The sequence below is a fragment of the Halichoerus grypus genome, chromosome 6 (genome assembly GCF_964656455.1).
Source record: "Halichoerus grypus chromosome 6, mHalGry1.hap1.1, whole genome shotgun sequence".
NCBI lineage: Eukaryota > Metazoa > Chordata > Mammalia > Carnivora > Phocidae > Halichoerus > Halichoerus grypus.
In genome coordinates this window covers 169,942,259-169,960,981 of record NC_135717.1, presented here as the reverse complement: position 1 = coordinate 169,960,981, position 18,723 = coordinate 169,942,259, and the positions used below count along the sequence as shown (strand labels likewise).

General features: G+C 61.6%; 1 protein-coding gene across 2 annotated transcripts in view; it reads right to left on the bottom strand.

Moving 5' to 3' along the window:
• MGAT3 (beta-1,4-mannosyl-glycoprotein 4-beta-N-acetylglucosaminyltransferase) overlaps positions 1 to 18,211 on the bottom strand; it is a 31,947-nt gene extending 13,736 nt beyond the window's left edge. Inside the window, exon 1 of one of the 2 annotated variants that reach the window (XM_078076645.1) lies at positions 18,192 to 18,211. The gene's annotated coding sequence lies outside the window, so the exon portion shown is untranslated. Of the gene's footprint in view, positions 1 to 16,951; positions 17,101 to 18,191 lie in introns of those variants that run through there. The other variant, XM_036078590.2, reaches the window with a different exon arrangement.
• Between the last annotated feature and the right edge of the window lie 512 nt (positions 18,212 to 18,723).

Below are 18,723 nucleotides of genomic sequence, written 5' to 3'. Positions count from 1 at the left end.
ACAGGGCTTGTGGGAATGCAGCAGATGGGAACCAAGATTCCCCAAGCATGCTGCACCTGCCGACAGGTAGACCTGGGGCCCAGCGGGGCTGCATATTTGGGGGTTCTGTCTGAGGCTAAACACGAACAGCTTAGCTGAGGGAGGGTCTGATGTACCCTGACCCCCAGTCCCCAGGACTTCTACTCCCCGGCACTCCCCAGAGAGAAGTCGGCTCAAAGGGCCAGCCCTGGCCAAGGACCCCAGCTGCCCAGGAACTGGAAAGTCCTGGCAAACCCTGTTCACCATGGGGCGGGTGGGAGAACTGCTGCTGCTCCCAACCACAGATAAGAAAAAAGGCCCAAAAGAGAGGCACAGCTACACTGGGAGCCATTCCTGGACCAGCCAGGTGGGGTGCCCAGGCCACTCCCCTGGGCACAAGAATCTGGGCCCTACTCTTTCTTGCTGGCTTAGCTCCAGGGCAGGGGGCTGGCTGAAGCTTCAGCCCAATGCTCATGCTCAGGAGCCCTTTCCATGGTGAACCCCACCCGTCCCCCTCCCCCACAACCAGCCCATGTGCCCTGGCCCTCTCTCCTTGCTCCAAACCCCTTCCCACTCCGCCTGATTCCAGCCCCCTGCCAGACGCCTGAGAACTTTCCCACAGAGTGGTTGTTAGCATGTGCCTGAGAAAGTGGTTCCCAAGGCTGGGACCTGCCCTCAGCTCCCCGGGGCCTTCTCCTCTTTCCCCACTGGTCATTGGCCCACCAAGGACATCAGTGTCTGGTCCCCAGAGGCCCATGGGTAGTGAAGACAAAGAACATTTCCACCAGCTCAGAATGTTCTATTGGACAGTGCTGGAGGCTAAAGAGATTAGTCATGCTCAGGCGTCAGCCAACGGCTCAGAAGCCTGCAGTGGCTCCCACTGTCCCGCACTCAGGCTCATGGCTGTTGTGACCCCTGCCTCCTGACATCTGGCCCTACCTTGCCTTATTCATGTTAAGGTCACGGCCGCCACTCATCACACGCTTAGATGTGCACCAGCTGTCGGCATATGTTTTACATACACTTGACCCTCCCAGCCATCCTTGGAGGTAGGACTTATTATCCCCACTTTACAGATGAGGAAACCGAAGCTCAGAGGGCAAAGCAACTTGCAGAGCATTCCTCTGCTCACCTGTGCACACCCACGCGGCCTCCACTTACGGGGGGGGGGGGGGAGGTGCCACTGGCCTGAGCCCCAGACCCCTGAAGGCTCTGAGCGGAGCAACCCCTGTGCCCGAGGGTGACCAGTAGCGGCTTCCAGAGCGACCCAGCAGCACTCTCCGTGACAGTGGAAACAGCCAGGCTACGCTGTCCAACACACCAGCCGCTAGCCCCACGTGGCTACCGAGCACTTGAAATTGACTGGGAGACGGAGGAACTAATTTATAATTTAACTTAATTTGAATTTTAGTCTAGTAGCCACATGTGCTAGCTGCTATGGAATTGGAGCGCGCAGGTTTAGACGGGACTGGGGAGGACGGGGCAGGGGGCTGGGCTGACCGCACCAGCCCTGGGGGAATGGTGGGGCTGGGCTTGGGAGGAGGCAGCAGGAGCAGAGGGGAGGGTACAGGAGGCGAGGAGGCAGCCTGGGGCATCCAGCCTGGGACCTAGGGCCAGGGTGGGGAGTGGCGGTGAGCGGTGAGCAGCTGGGGTGACAGAGGGAGGGAGCAGGAGGAGGGTCCCAGCCTCAGGGTAAGACGTGGGCTGGAGGTGGGACCTGGGAAAGTTTGGGAAGGAGGAAGGGGAGGAGCAGAGCCACAGAGGAGCTGAGCCCAATTCCGGGGAGGGGGGGCACCTAAGGGTGCAGGGGGCTGGGCCTCATTGTGCAGAGGCAGCAAGGTGGGGCCACGGTGTTCAGGTCACTGGGCTGTGGTGAGGATTTCATGTATTTAAAGTGTTTGGAACACTGCCTGAGAGAGCGACCACCCGGTAGGGATGAAACAATATCTGGTGAGGGGCGGGTGAATGCTTGCCACAGGAGGGAGACTGCGGCATCTGAGGAGGAAGCAGGGACTCCTGGTGGGTGGCTTTGGGGAGGGGAAGAGGGGGCTCAATGCAGACACAGACCAACATCCCACAGAAAGGGCTCTGTGGGCACTGAGAACAGGTGTCCCCAAACCAGGTTCTGGGGAATCCCCAGGGTGCTCCTGGGACCAGATGACGACGGGGAGAGGTAACGAAGCCGGGGACAGCCCCCCAGAAACAATCAAGAAGATGCTCTCTCAGCTTTTCAATTTCATACATTAGAGTTTCTCCTAAGATTTCGTTCGCAGAAAAACTTCTATACTAAAAAAAGGTCTAAAACCCCCAGCCGGGCAGAGGTGGACGTCCATCTCAGAAGGGCCGCAAGGGCTCTTGATGGCCACACTCACAGCCGGGGCCTCGGGGAACAGCCATGCCAGGAGCTGGCCGTGCCTCTTGCCTGCATCCCCTCCGTGGTCCAGAGAGGGGATGTGGACGCATCCCAGCAGGGGTGCCGGGGCTGCTGGGGCAGAGGTGGGAGGAGAGGGTGGCAGCCACCCAAGCGTGACTGGCGGCCACCGAGCCGGAGATCATGTCTCTCCCAACCCCTGCTTCTGCCCTGTCACAGTAAATCTCAGCAGCGACTGGCCTTGTCCCGGCCCTGTTCATTCCATTCCCACACTGTGATTCTCCAAGTCAGGCTGACCCTGTGTTCCCGGAGCCCAGCATGGGGCCCGGCCCAGACATTCAGTGAATGTCTGGGACAAGCCAAAGGGATGAGCACTAAGGTGGAATTTCAGGCACAGGGATCTGGCTGTGTCCCTGTCAGCAGGGCCACATATAATCATGGATTTGCTGGATGAAGGATCAAGAGACATGGCTGCCCTGCTCGGGGCTGGGCCCTGGGGGGAGGGAAGGCACCCAGGGGCTGGGGCGGCGGCGGGGGGGGGGGGGTGTGAGGCTCACAGGTCGCTGGTGCCTCTGCCCTGCCTGAGGTGGGTGGAGAGAGCAAGATCAGTCCTGGTTTGGAGCTGGGGGTGCAGCAAGGAACAAGATGCATAAATGAGGTCCTCCCCTAGAGCCCAGTCCGGGGAAGGGACAGAGGACAAATGAGAAAACGGGCCAACAGAGGATGCCAGGGGTCAGGGTGGGCCTCCCGAAGAGAGGACATTTCAGCTGAGACCCGAGAAGGAGCCACCTCACAGAGGAGGAAACCCCCAGTGTGGTGACAGCAAAGTGGGAGGGGGGGCGGGGGGGGCGTCTGAGTCTGTGAAGGGCCTGTGGAGCCTAGCGGGGCTGGCGAGGACACCCCACACTTCAGGGGCTGCTTGGGCAGAAGCCTGGGCCCCCCATCTCAGTGGCCACCCTCCCGAGTCAGTAATCCGGATGCAGCTAAACCCTCTAACTGGGCAGGGCTGGACCGGTCTGGGGAGCAAGTGGGTCTGGAACATTCCTCCCAGAAGGCGGCGCCTCCATCATCTTCACCTTCCGGCACTTCCTGAACAGCCTGGCTGCCAGATGCTGTATGTCTTACTCCATTTATCCTCACAGCCATCAGGGGGTGAAGAGACGGGCTGAGGGGGGGCTGAGGTGTAAGAGAGGAGTCCCCCAGAGACCCCGCATGCATCCCCCGACCCAGCAGTATGGATGCTGGAAGCTCTACCCCCCAGCCTTCTTCTCTGCCGGGGTCTGGTTTGTCTTCACCCTCTTAAGAAGGAGTCCGGAGAGGGTAATTCCCACCACAAGGAATGAATGCCTTTCTCATGGTGGACTTGGGCATGGAGCCATGCAGTACAGTACAGTACAGCTGTTTGGGGGGGGGTCTCTTCTGGGCCCCCAGTTTCTCATCCGTGGCCAGCCACACAGAGTCCAGCCTCTACTTCCACTCCCAGAGAGCCCTTCACCCCCAACTGTGCCCCCACCCCGCCCCGGGGCTGTTGAGTATGGAGCCCACTTACAAATGAACCGTGCAGGGTCTCTGAGGGGCAGTCAGGATTCAGGCTCCTCTCGCGGCCCTGCAAGCCCCCACTTTGTGTGAGACACTGGGTCCCACCAGCAGAGACTACTTCCCAGCTTAGCTCTAGCCACCCCTGGGGAGCTGCCCTTCCCCCCCCCCAGCCCACTCAGAAGCCCCCTCTCAGCCTGGAGAGAAACTTCCTGGCGGCCAGTCGGCCTGAGGGGGAGCTGAGGGACCTGCCTGGGACTCACATCTACTCACCACTTCTAGGGGTCCTCATTCAGGGGGCAAGTTCTCGGCTGCTGCCTTCAGCCTTGCCCAGGGCAAGGGCTTTCCCCCACCTCCACCCTGGCCCCCAGCAGGAGCCGGAGGGCTTGCCATTTGCAGGTCACATACCTCCCTGGTTCCAGCAGGTGACCAATCACAAGAGCCCTGTGCTCAGGAGAGCTGCACGGCCAAAATCCCCTATGAGGCGTCAGTGTGGTGAAGGCGTGAGTGCCTGATTGTCTGCATCTGTCAGGTGGGACAGACCCCATCCGGGAGGGCTGCTGAAGGCCCAAGTGAGCAGGACGAAAGGACTTCCTAAGGGCACGGGGCCCCCTGTCATCTCTGCGGGGGTGCGGGCTGGGGTCTATGGCTGGGAGGGGGGCAGGGCTAGGTCTGAGGTGCCAGGAGGAAGAAGGAAGGAGAAAGAGGAGGGCAGGGTCCAGCCAGAGTGGGGCCGAGGAAGCAGGAGGGGCCGCAGGAGCCAGTGATAATCGGGCAAATTATTAATCATTAACGTGCAGCCAATGTAGAGGAAAGAGAAGAACCTAGCCTCTTCCAACTCATAAAAGAATATGCCACCAGTCCTTCAACCAAGTTGTCTGGCCCTCCCCATGCAGGCTTATTGCTCACATACCCACCCACCACTCCCCCAAACCCCCCAGAGGCTCCCCAGAGACTCTGGTACTTCCAGACCCAAATAACCCACCCTGCCCACCAGGAGCAGAGCAGGAAGGGAGAGGAGACAAGCCCAGGGGGCAGGGCGGAGAGCAGCTCTGCCCAGCCTCAGCTGTCACATCTGTGGAAAATGGAGATCACCTTGAAGAAAGCAAGGCCCGTAAGGTTGGGCTGAGTGCTTTCTGGGTCATTTACTATACTGGGTTTCAAAGTCGCCATCTGAACTGTGGGACCATCCCAACCCCTCACCCCATGAGGGGTAAAGAGGGCCGCATCCAAAAAGCCTCGACATAGACCAGTCCTCTGAGATCCTGAGCCAAAGTTCATCCCCTGCCGCTCCCCGAGGCGGGGGGCACGGCAAGACCTGTTGGCACCTCCTTCCAAAACGCTCCCAGGACCCAGCCCCATGCCTCCTCCTCCTCACTGGCCTGCCTCCTTTTTTTTTTCTTCTTCCTGTCTTGACATTCTTACTTTTTGAACAAGGGGCGCTACATTTTCATTTGGCACTGGGCCCCACAAATTCTGTCACTGCAAAGTCCCCATCAGGCCACATGTCCCCCATCTCCAGCTCACCCCCCTCCCACAAGACCCTACGCCCTCCCAACCCACCCCCCCAGTCTGGCTCAGAATGAAACCCAAGCTCCTCTCTGGGCCCACAGGCCCTGCCAATCTGGTCCCTGAATCTTCTCTGCCCTCACCTCCCTCGTCCACTGGGCTCCGGCCACAGTCCCCACTTTTCATCCTCAGGGTCCTCCCCCTGGCTTTTCCTCTGTCTGGAATGTGGCTGCCTGCTCAGAGGGGACCTCCCGCCCCAGCAGCTAGAGTGGCTGTCCCCTCCCCAGGTCATCTGCCCCCCCCCGCCCCCCCGCAACCACTGCGGAAGCAAGCTCTTTGTTTACATGTTAGTGGTCTGTCTCACCCACCCACACCCTGGCGCTCGGAACGTCAACAGCAGGAGAGCAGGGTCATCATGAGCCTCAGTCACCGGTCACCGGGCTCGGCGGCTCCCCACCCCTTGGACAAAGCCTGGCCCAGAGAAGGCGCTCCAGAAACAGCTGTTGCGTGACGACCGAACTCTGAAGAGAAATGATGACAGACTCTGAGTGACAAGTATCATCTAGTTTGGGGGGCCTGGGGCAGCAGGCCTGGCCAGTGCGTACCCATACCTAGCAGGGTGCTCTGTCCTGCTCCCGGGGCCCAGAGAAAGCCCCCCCCCACCTCGCTCCTCAGCCCTGCTGAGATCAGCGAAGGGTGTCGGGCAGTGCCGGCCCCGCCCACCAGGCTCCCCCAGCCTCCAGGGGGACAATGTACAAAGGGCCACTTCAGTGCGGAGCTTCAGCTCCATCTCCAGCCCAGAGGCCTGCGGGTGGGGGAAGGGTGGGGAGGATGCGCGCCTCGTCTGTCTTCATGGGGCCTTTGCACAGGGCCAGGAGGGCCAAGATTCAAGCCACACCGTGGACAGGCTCTGTTCCATGAGCTGCACCTTGGGGAGTGGTGGGGGGGAATGCCCCTGCATGGGGAGAGGGGCAGTGCCCTTGCAGAGGTCAGTCCCGTGTACCCAGGCAGGAGCAGAGGTGCTCCCATGGGCACTTCCCCCTGGGTACAGGGCACAGGCAGGGGGGGTGCAATTGTCCTCAAGAGGCTAGAGTGCCATGGGGTTAAGGGACAGAGAGGAGCAGAGCTGGTGAGTCCATGGCTGCAAAATCAGGCACAAAGAACTCACTCGAACAGTTGTCCCAACAACCTGAGCTGATAACCTGTGACCTGAGCCTGGCACCCAGGGACGCCGGGACGACTTCGGGCATTCCCAACATTCCTCCTCCTGGGCCTCGACGTGACGTGACCGTCCACCCAGCTGCCCAGGCCAGGAGCCCAGGAGCCATCCTCAGTCGTCCCCCTTGCGGACCCCACACGTCTATCACCAAGCGCGTCTATTCCATGCCCCAGTACTTCTCATCCCACCTGTCCCGCTGTGCCACTGTCCACGCGGGTTGCATCACCATCAGCACTCACCTGGACAAGAGCAGTGGCTTCCCGGGGGCCCCCTGGCCTGGTCCCCGTGAACCAAACGAAAGCCACATCCAACGCTGCCCCTCCCAGGCTGGAACTCCTGTCCTCAGGAAAAAGTGCAGATCCTGCAGGAGGCTCCGGGTTCCTGTGTAATCTTTCACGCCCAGTCTCCAGGTGGGCTCAGCTGAACCGCACTTCCCCCCGGGCGCCCCCGGCCTGCCCCCCAGGGCTCCTCACTCCACACTGGGCGGTGCTGCCCGGCTCCCCTGGGGCCCCAGCTCCGGGCCTGATGCAAAGAAGGTCCTGACCTTGGCTTGCTGAATGAAGACATGACCCTCCCCCGCAAACCCACACACGTGCACCTGCAGTCAGCACTGCTGGGCTCTGAGGCCTGGAATGGGGCTTGGAAAAGTCTAGATCGGCCTGGGCAGAGCATACCCGGATGAGGTGGCTCATCTCCATGAACCGGACGGGGTCGCTTGCCGTGGGAGGGCAGTGGTGGAGAGGGGGGACACGGGAAAGGACTCCAGCCTTCAGAGCAACATGATGGCTGATGAGCTGGAGGAGGCCCAGGAAGGAAGAAGGCGAAAAACGAAGTGAGTGCGGTTCACCACCGGGCGCTCAGTGGCTAGCGCCATGCCTGGCGTGCAGCAGGGCCTCGACCAGCTGCTGCGGCGGGAAGAATGGGCTGGAACCCTGGCTCTGCCACCCACAGCTCTGGGACCCTACTCTCCCCAAGGCATTAAGGGGGGGCCGCTGACACCCGCCTGCAGGGTCCTCGCAGGGATCTGGGGAGGTGACGCGGCTGCTCCTGGCTCGGACCCTGCAGCTCCAGGGCCCCGGGAACCCGAGCAGCCCAAGCCCCCTCCTGCGGGAGTGGCGGGGCCGGAGCAGGTGCACAGCTGGTTGGCTCTGCCACTCTGGGCACCTGGGGAGCCCCTGCGAAGCTGCAACAATAAGCCCTTTCTCTTCTTCCTCCCCAGTTAATCTCAGCCCACCCCTGCCGGCGAGGAGCCACAGCCCCCTTGGGTTAGGCCCTGACCGTCTCCACCGGGGACACTCAGGAAGCCCCCACCAAAGGGCAGGGGACACCATGCAGGGCTGCAGGCACTGGGCCCCTGCTCCTTAATATGGAGCCACCAATCTGTTCCTGCTCCTTTAATCGCTCAGTCCTTCCCACCTGCTAGATCCAAAGACCATTCCAAGAAAGGCCCGCAAGTGCCCAAACGTCCCACCGAGTGTGGGGAAGAAGACAGAACAACAGCAGTGAGCAGACCATCACCACCAGGGGACAGGGTCCTTCCAGGAGGCAGGTGGCCAGGGTCCAGGCCTCAGCCACACCACGAACCGCCCAGGAGAGCTTGGGCACCAAGGGCAGCACTCCTTCCCAAGTGAAGTGCTCCATCTCAGCTCACTGTCACACAGCCATCATGCGGAAACTGAGGCTTGGAGAAGGGACAGGCCTTGCCCAAGAGCAAGCTGTGGGGAGGGCCCGGCTCAGCAGAGGCCACGAGCACGCGCACCAACGCTCACCCGGGCTCCAGACCTCCCCATCCCTGGACCACCTCGTTTTCCCCAATGACCACTGGGGGACTTGATCCTCCAGCTTCCGGCTGACATCCGTGCTCCCGGTTCCGGAAGGGCTGCATTCTAGGTCTGCTGCTCCGTTCTCCTCCTCTGAGTTCCGTGACCCAGCTTCTCTGGTCTGAATCGAGGGGTGCTACTCAATGCTGTGTTCTGGGGTCTGGTCCCCAGGTTCTCCTTCAGAAAGTTCTGCAGCCCAGGTCCTCCTGCTTGCCGGAGGAGGCAGGAGGACTCACAGCAGGAGGACTCACAGCCCCGGGGCCCGTGCTCCAGCTCTGTCGGCCCTCGGGGCTGCTTTGGAGAAGCAAAAGCCGCAAGGAGGGCCAGCACAGTGTTCCCAGGGCCGCGGGGATCGGAGCGCATACCCACAGCTGGGCAGGAACGCCCTTCCCCACCCGGCCCCCCGTCTCTCCAGGACGACGCTTCTGACCACCCCTGGCCCCGCTGGCCTCGGCCCTCACCAGTCTGCACTGCAACAGACCCTAAGACGGCACTTCCCAAGGACAGAGACCTTGGGTCACGTTTCTTTGGGGTCAGGGCCTGGTACCTCCTTAGTGGGTATCTGATAAACACCTGCTGAATGAATTAACCGGGTGGGCCGGAGGTACCAGCAAGATTCTATACCAGCACAGCCGAAAGGACGACAGGTCATGTACGATGGAGCTGTTCCCGCTGTGTGTAGGCGAAGGGGACGTGCACAAAACCTACGCGCAAAGATACACATGCGGTCACACCCTGAAGTCAGCAGATCTGTGCCCCTGGCACTTAGCCTGGGCCCGGGCACTTGTTGGACAACAGCTGAACGAATGAATGAGAGCTCTGTACCGGGCACAGGGGCAGGGGCCTGGGGGAGACAGAGACGGCATCCTCACCCGGGATCAAGGCTCAGCCGTGAGGACAAATACCATTTCCGCCAGGCAGAACTTGACTATGTTGCAGGAGGACCCCTGGAAAGGCACTTCGGGGTAGGAGTCAGTAAGGAAGGCAGTCAGCAGTGATGCACACCCACTGGGGTGAAGCAAACAGCCCCGCGGGCCACCTCTGGCTGGAAGAGGCGGATGGCAGTAGCTGGGGGTCGAGTGGGCCGGCTTTCCAGGTGGAGGTGGGAAGGCAAGGGCTCCAGGCACTGCAGGGAGGGGGTCAGAAGTTTGAATGGGAATTTCGGGGTGCCACATCCCAGCAGCCCCACGCCGGGGACTCTCTCACTGACCCCATTTGCAAGAAGGAGAGAAACACAAGCTATCTACCGCAGGTGCAGCTGTTCCGGGGGATGTGCCTGGGGCCAGGCAGCTCCCACGGGTCCCCCTGGAAGCCACCCACAGGCGGTGACCCCAGGATCGAACACATGGGGAGCTCGCTGTTCTCAGGGCATCTTTTCTTAGCCTCTCTCCTTTAGATTATAACTTCATTTTTCTGATGATAAAGGTGCCGCATACGTTCTAGAAAATTTGAAAATCACAGCGAAAGCAACAGGACAGTATCAGCCACCATCGTACCATCCCCCGAGCTAACCTCTTGGTCTCAGTTCTCGCCGACTTTTTTTCCTACGCATCTTTTTGCTGAAATGAACCATCCGTGTGGATTTCCTGCCACTTTGGGACAGCAAGCATTTCCTCTAAGGAGCTTTCTCCTCCACACGGGAGGACCGAGTGCACACCTGAGCCCTGGGGTCTCCGCTCTCCTGGGCTTCTTCCCAGCTCCCCAGACCTGACCTGGATCCTGTAGAGAAACGCTCCAGCTTGGGGAGAGTGGGAGGGGTGCGGCCACACAGCCCTGGGCTCACCTACAAGCCACAGAGGGACTAACAGCCACTCTCCGTGGTACTCTAGGTCAGTCCCAAGCACCTCAGGCCTCCAATGTTCCCTCTGTGAAACGGGCGTGTTTGGCGGGCTGCATGGCCTCTAGGCTCCCCAGCCTGGTCCCCTGTCTGGGCTGAGGCGACAGTCACCTGAGCTGGGCTGCACCTTACAGTTGCTTTCTCTGCCCACTCCACTGGCATCTCGCTCAAGGCCCTGCACTGTAACCAGGCCCTCGGCAGACCTGCCCTGCCCTTAGGGTTCTCGTTCTCAGCATCCTGTGGAGCAGACAGATGGAAATCCTGGCAGGGACAATCAGCCCTGCCCTTGGGGTGGGGGTCAGGCAGGGCTTCCTGGGCAGGGGGGTCGGGTCTCAAGGGATGAGCCAGCCCCTGCCAGGAGAGGAGGGGAAGGCCCTTCCAGACGAGGGACAGCATCTGCAAAGGCCAGGAAAGCTAACCCCTGGATTCCCAGTCTAGGCGGGGTGCTGATGCCTGGAGGCAGGGACCACGAATCCTGTTACCTCCCCGCCCAGTGGCGGGGACAGGGCCACTGCCCATGCCAAGGGGTGGCCCCAAACATTTCTAACAGCAGTGACATGCCAGGCCCCAGTAGCAGCCCTCGACACCCCTGCGAGGGGGCTTGCCTGGGGTCCCTTTGGGACCAGTCCCCCCTGCACAGCCAGAATCCGCCTGCCCCACTCCCAGACCCCCCAGCCCTGATGGAGCCTCAACAGCTCTGCTCTTCACCTTGGGTCATGGCGGGTGTGTGACCTTGAACCAGTCGCCCATACTCTGTGGGCCTCGGCTCAAAGACTGAAGCCTGTCTTGGGCTGTTCCAAGGACCAGATGGGACCAAAGGCCTGGCTCTGCCTCCCCAAAGGGGATCCCAAACACCTACTGTGTGCCAGAGCCCCCAACACATGCCTCTTCGTTTCTCTCTTCCGCTAGCCTGGAGGAGGGGTCTCTTCCCACCACTACCCCTCAGAGATGCAGAAGGCCCCTCGGGGGCAGGTTTTCTGACTCCGGGATATGGGCGTAGTTAAAAACCTACACCAAACCTCTGAGCTACTGCTAGAGCCAAACGAGATAATGTGTGGGTGCTTTGTACACAACGGAGTGCTGCACAGAGTCATTGGTTCTTTTGCCCAAAGGGCAAGGCTCCGGACTGCAGAACCACCTCCTGGCTGTGAGCCCGGCAAGTCGCCTGCCCTGCCCAGGACTCAGTTTCCATAGAATGCAATGAGGATTACTTGAGCACCACTGCCCAGGGATCCTGTGATACTGAAATGAAATCATTCAAGAGAGCACCAGCATCTCGCTCCCATTCGAGCCATCAGTGAGTTCCGACCATTCACCATCACAGTCCTAGGAGATGACTGGGAAGGCGTCCCCCTCAGTCTTTCTCCCAAACCCGCCAACCTGCGCGGCTTCCCGCCCCTCTCACCATCACCATTCAACAAATACTTAAGAAATATTTATCAAATGCCTTTTCCACGTCAGGCAAGGGGCCAGCCCCCGGAGACTGCCTGTGTAGCCCAGCCTGGAAGCCCAGCTCCTCCCCGGCCATCGGCAGCCCTCCCTGTTCCCCCTTCCCTGGCCACCCTCACTCACCCAGCACGATGCACCCAGGCTGTGTGCCAGGCCCGGGGTAGCCAGAGTGGGGCCCTGAGCGATTTCTCCAGAGTGTTAAGCAAGCTACGTGGGGTCCATGGCCAGCTGGGACCTGTTTCCAGAAGGAAACAGCAGCAGCAGGTGTCTGGATAAAGGGGTGGGGGAGTCAGCATGGTGCGTGCAGAGCTGGGTTAGGGTAGGAGAGAGCAGAGGCCGAGAATGCAGGTGGGGGAGCAGGGTCCCAGGGATCTGGGTTGAGGGCAAGGGGGTCTCTTGAGGCGGCCTGGACTCCACTGGGCTGGGCAGGCCTTCTTGGAGCCCACAGGCCTCGTAGCCCCAGGACATTATTTTAAAAACCGGGTTTGCAGCCCTCTCTCCCACAGTGGGATTCTGACTCAGTGGGGTGGGGTGGGGCCTGGGAAATATGTATTTTCCCCAAGCGTCCCAGGTGAGGCTAAGCAGGGCTTCCAGAGACAGCCCCAGGACGATGGGAAAGAAGGGAGTGACCCCAGGGCTACGAGGAGGGTGGCCTGGAGGCCAGGACACCAGTGAAGTCGCTGTCTTGGGCATCCAAGCTTCAGAGACCACTCTCCTCTGAGTGACTGAGGGGCCTAGACTCGGAGCCCCATCAGGCGCTGGGGTCCTACCGGCTGGATACGATCCCCGCCCTGCCCCTTCCTGGCCCTGAGCCCCGGGCCCCAGGCACCCTCAAACTGCCAAATGGGGATAATAATAGTACCTACTTCGAGGGAAGTTAGGAGGCGTCGCCGGGATAATGCAGACAAAGTGTTTGGCCCAGCGCCCAGCACATAGTAAGTGCTCGATAAATAGCAGCGAATGATTATGACTCAGAGGTCAAGGTGGGGTAGAACAGCCTGGGAAGTCATCCATCACGGGTCTCTGTCAACCAGAATCCTGGAGATTGCCTCTGGCCGCCCTCCCTCGCTCAGACCCCCATCTGGGCTGCTCCTTCTGGGAAGTTCCCAGCCTGCCCGAAGAGGGCAGCTGGAGGGCAGACCCGGAGGAGACCCCAGCGTCAGCAGGGCTCCGGCCTTCCGTCTTGGCCCTAATCCTGCCCCTCCCCAGGGATTCCTACTTCACTGGAAACCACAGTCTTGAGCCAAATAAGCTCTAATTTCGTAAAACAATGGAGCAATGAGGTACGTGAACGATTCTTATTGTTCCAATTTTATTTGTATGAAAAAGACGAAAATAAGTGAGCCCACAGGGGACTTTCCACTTGAGGTGGTGCAAGAAAAAGTATTTTAGGACCCTGATCACTTCCTGGATTCCTGGCAGGGCCATGGGCCCATGTGGCCCCGTTCAAGACCACAGGAGGGTGGTCTACTACCCTCTACCACACTGCTTCCGGCCCGACCCAGGGCCTCACTTCCCCTTCCAGGAGGTGTGGATAAGCAGGGTCCCTGTGACCATCCCTCTGTGGTCTGAGGCTGCCCTCCGGAGGGTCAGTCTCCTCCAACAGGGATGAAGAAGGGGGAAGGATGGGGAAAAGGACAGGGCCACTCCCTGGGGCTGACGATCATTAATGCACTTCATCATCCATCCATCCATCCATCCATCCATCCATCCATCCATCCGAGCTCCTCTAGGATGCGGAACACGCGATAGCAAACACGTTAACGAGACAGACGTGGTACTCCGCCGGCCCACAGCAAGGAGCTTCCCTGCACGACTGACGCTCAGCTCGGATGGAGAGGATGGGTCATCACTAACAAGACACTGTGCCTCCATTTCCCCATCTGCAAAGGGGATGATCATGGTACCTCTGTCACGGGTTGCTCTGGAGACGCAACAAATGTCAGGTATTGATATTTTGATGGGCAGGCAGTGTGCCCAAGAAGCTGTAAGGCTGGGGGTGATGGCAGAAGTGGAGAAGGGTCTGTGCGATTGGGGGTTGAGGGCTGGCACAGAGTTCCAGGGGACATTGGAAGAAGTGGGTGGAACAGACATTCAGACGGAGGGAAGAGCATAAGCAAGGGAATAGAATTTGACATTTGAGGCCTATCTGGACCATATCTCAGAGCTCTGTCAGGCGGAAGCTTGGGATCCAGCTGGGTCATTCTGTGCAGACAGCCCAAACCCGGCCACGGTCAAGGGGAGCTTGAGCTGGAGTGAGGCAGGGTCTGAGGTGTGGAGGCTCCCAGGAAGGGAGGCACCAGCCCTCCCCCCCCCCCCCCGCCCTGCATCTCACTGTGGGTACTTATTCAGAGTGATCTGGTCCTGCCCTCAACCTGTCCAATGTCCCCCGCTCCTCCTAGCTACAGCACGGCCTGGCCGCTCCCCAAGTCTACCCGACCAACAGGCTCTGGAGCCTTCTCTTCTCATTCAGCTGCCATTTATTAAACACCTACTGAATGCCTGGGTGCCGAAGTAGGCTTGTACCAGCTCCCACTGTGACATGGATGAGCTGTTGGTATAGCTGCAAAGGGGCCTTGCTGGAAGATTTACACCACAGAAACCTGCCAACACTGTTCATCGGGACCTTTCTTCTCCCAGAGAGTCTGCTGCCAGCATACCATTGCCCCTGCCCCAGCAATGGACACAGAAAGGCAGGCCTCTGCCTATAGGGACTCACAACAGCGACGTAGACACCTTATCTAGAGGAGGAGGCTGCATCGTCTCCAAGGAGGCAGGGGGTGAACCAAGAGACTCATTCTGAAAGCGGGGGCGTGAATGCTCACTAGAAATGGAACCAAGCTGTTCAAATAGCACTAGTGTGCATCATTCCCATTTTAGAGGCAAGGAAACTGAGGCCCAGAGAGGCAGAGTCACACTAGTCCACAGCTGCACGGGAAGAAGTGGCAGAGTCGAGATTCAAACCTGGGCCACTGGATCCGGAATCCTTGCTTTTAACTTCTGCACTGGACTGTCCCACGGTGCAATTATTGCCACCCTCCCCCTGCCCCTAAGCAGCCAGCACAGGGCTAGGCAAGACCACGGACGCCCAGGACTATTTGCTGCCCAACTAGATTCCATTCTCCTGGGGGCAAAGTCTGTGTCCTCTCCACCTGGCTGCCCACGACAGTGCCCCTCACAGGAGGTCATTGTGTTTGTTGGTCTCAGTGCCTGGAGAACCTTCTGGAAGGGAGCCCTGGTCCCCATGTGCAGGGCTAGAGCTGGCTAGCAGGAGGGTTGCAGCGTGGAGAACAAAGAGGCTTTGGCCTTGGGGAACACAGCAGGGTCTGCTGAATGTCATGGCTAAGGTGCCATGTGGGGGCAAGAACAGGCTGTCTATGCAGACCACCCGGCTCCAGCCACTGCCCCCTGCTCTTCTCTTCTCCCAGAATAACGTGAGGACGTGGACATGCAATTCCCCCAACCCTTGGCTCCCCCCGGGGTCACATCCAGCCCTCACATGATCCTTATCACCACCGGTATGGGGTGAGCCAGTAAAGTGAGCCTGGCCCACCAGCTGACATCAGTGTCCCTGTTTTCCAGGTAATGATCCTGACACAGCAGACAGGGATTTCCCGACTACTTCTCAGGTGCTGGGCACCCTAAACTCATCATCTCATTCAGATCTCTCCACAACCCTGTGGCGGACTCTCCCCATTTGACAGATGTGGAAACTGAGCCTCAGAAAGCGGACTTGCTTGCGCCAGCCCAGCCACCACAGTAAGAGGGATCCCAGATGTGGGTAGGCAGCCCTGACCGCAACAGGGGCCCTGGGCAGACAGGAGGGGGTTCCGAGCCAGATGGCAGCACTCCCAGCCCCATCTGCTCCTCACTGTCCTCAGAAGCTAGTGCCAGCTCCCTGGTAGGGCCTGCCACCTCACCTCCACCTGGCCCTCCTTCCCGTCAGCCTGGGCACTCCTCTCTTCACCCTGCCCTGCTTGACCAGCAGCCCCCTCCAGCTCTCCACTGGTACCAGGCACTCCCATCTCGGAGCTTCCGCTCCTGCCATTCCCTCTACCTAGAGTGCCCTTCCCTCCTCTCCTGAGCAAGCCAACTCTTCCAGCAAGTTCTCTCTCCCCCTTGGGCTGTGGCGGCACCTCTCAAACTTTCAGAGGACCCTGTGCCTATCTCCTTAGCCCTCGGAGGCCCCCTGCCTGGATCTTTAGTAACTGCCCCGGGAGGTGAGGCGCCAGCGCCCACAGCTCCCCATCGGGGCAGATCTGGACTGGTGTCCCAGGAGTGAGGAGGAGTACCATCGGGATGGGGGCAGTGCCGGTTCTGGGGGCCCATGGAGGGGTCTCTCTGGGGTAGTATTCCTGCGCACACCCCTTCTAGGGAGTCTTCCAGAGCTGGGAGAGTCACCTGACCTCAGGCCACCAGGGCTGGCTGAGACCCATCTCTGCTTCTCATGGCACCCCAGCTCAGGCTCCACCATTCCCACTTATACCCAAGCGCGCTCCCCTCCCCACCCCCGGTTCCAGAACTCACTATTTGCAGATATTTATAGCGCCCTCCCCCAGCCAGGTTCCCTCCCCCGCCCTGGGCAGTGCAGTGAAAAGAGCGGGAGCCCCCCCCCAAAGAACCGGGGGTGCTCTTCCCACTCCCCTCTGCCTGGTCGCCGCGAGCAGCCACAGTCCCAGCCCCCGCACCCGCCCTGCTCCCGGACCGCGCCTGGGCCTCCGCCGCCGCAGCCCCGGGTCGGGGGGTGGGGAAGGCGGGCGCTGAGGCCTCCCACCCCCAGCCCCGCGCCGCGCCGGAGGTTTGGGGGGGGTGCACGGCGCACAAAGCGCCGCTCGAGCCCCGCGCCTCGGGGACGCCCCCCGCCCAGGCCGGGGGAGGGGATCGGAGGGATGAGGCTTTGCCCTCCGGGGCCGGGTAAAGCTCCGCGGAGCAGCCGGGTTGGGGGAGGGGGCGCCGGAGCTGAGTAGCCTCCCAGGCATCCCCCCCCATCTCGGCCCCCCCCAGCACCCTCCCCCCGGCCCCGTGCTCCCGCCCCCGCCCCTAGGGGTCACGCTCAGGGAGGGGGCCGTGGGAGCCGTGACGGGGGGCGCCGCGAGCGCGGAGGAGGCGGCGCGGAGACGGAGGCGGAGGGCCGGGAGTGCGGGGATGGCGGGGCTGCGGCGCGGGCCCCCGGGACGCCAGGGTCAACTCACCCATCGCCCGCTGGGTCTCAGCAGCGGCGGCAGCAGCGGCGGCGGCGGCTCCGCGGCCCCCGGGGCCCCCGGCGGGGAGATGCTGGCGTCCGCCGCAGCCTCTCGCCCCATCCCGGGCTCCGGCGGCGGCTGCGGTGGGCGCCCGGCATCGCGGGCGGCGCGGCCCGGCCCCGATCCCCGCCCCCCGCCCCCACCTCCACCCCGTCCCGCGGGCCCGGCGCGGCCGCCTGGCTGCACCCCGGGGCCGCGGCTGGGGGCCGGCGAGCGGACGGGCGCGGGGGAGGGCCCCCCCGGGAGGCGCGCGGGGGGTGGGGGTGCGGAGGCGAGGCCCGAGCGCGGCGCGCAGAGGTGCCCGCTCCCGCCCGGCTCGGCGGCTCCGGCCCCCGCCCCACCCCCACCCCCACCGGAGCCCCCTCCCCTCCGCCGCCGGCCGCGCTCCGCTCGCCGCGCCGCGCTGGGCCGGGGGGCGCCTCGGGCCGCAGTCTCGGGCCGCCGCCGCTCCGCGCCTCCCGCGTGTGCGATCAAATGTGTGCGTGTGCGCGCCCCTGCCTGTGACCGTGCGTGCGCCGGCCCACGGCCCGGTGCGTCCTGGGCGGCTGTGTGTGCGATGGGAGGCGGGGCGGGTCAGAGAGTGTGTGTCTGTGTGGTGTGTGCATGGGTCTGCGCGTCCCGTTCTGTGTGCGTCTGCGTTTTGCAGTGTGCATGGGACTGTGTGACCTGCAGTTCCCGGGAGAGCCTGGGCGTGCACATCTGCGTTATGGTGTGTGCGTGGATCCGGCGCTGTGCCTGCGTGTGCCTGGACCGTGATTGTGTGCACGTCTCTGTGACCGTGTGGAGGGGCCTCTAGGGCTCGTGTGCGTGCGTGACTCTGGGCAGCTGTGCTTATATGTACACCCATCGAGCATCGTGTGCAGAGGCCTGGTCTTCTGCTGCGGTGCGTGCATACCGCTAGGCCTTTGACCGAGTCTACGCAGGTCTGTGTGTCTGCGTGCGTGCGTGGCCAGTGTATGCCGCCCCGGGGTCCACGGGCCTTTGTCTGCCTGTATTCTTCCGACACCCTCCTGTACGTGTACATATACGTACGTGCCAGAGCCACTGTGCGCTCCCTGCCCAGGCCCCACCGCGCTCTCTCTCCCCCAGCCCTATCCCTGACTCCTGTCCTGGGGCTCCTGGGCATAAACCTCCCCTCCCCCACGCCCTTCAGCGAAACTCAAGGCCCCAAGGTCCGCGCCCTGCCTACCTCTTGAGCCTCCTCTCCTGCCATCGGGCCACCAGTGGTTCTCCGAGCGCCCACCACTTCATGCCCTGGCTTCTCATGATCTTGCTTGGGGCTCCGAGGTGGCGTCCACGTGCTTCCCACCCTTCTGGCAGTTCCTTCCGCTCAGGGACTCCCGGGTGAAGCAGTCACTTCCGCCCCGTGTGCGGGGCACCCTGGGTATACAGTGAGCACGGCTCTGAACTATAGGCGAAGGTGCGTGCGGAGGGCTGCGAGACGCCTCAAGGCTAGGTCCCAGCAAATGTCCTCAAGGGGGGATCCCACTGGCCTTCGCTAGGCCTTTGGAGCTGCCTCTGGCTGGGCTTCCTGCTCCATGTGCCCCCTGCCCACCTTCATCTATCTTTGCCAAGCAGTCAGTGACCCTTCTCCAACCGTCATCTGAGCTGGTCACTCTCCCCCCTGACTCCTCAATGGCTCCCACTTGCCCTCAGCTTAAGCTCAGTGCCTGGGCAGGGCAGGAGGCCCTGGTGACCTGGCTCTGTCTCCTCTCCAGCCT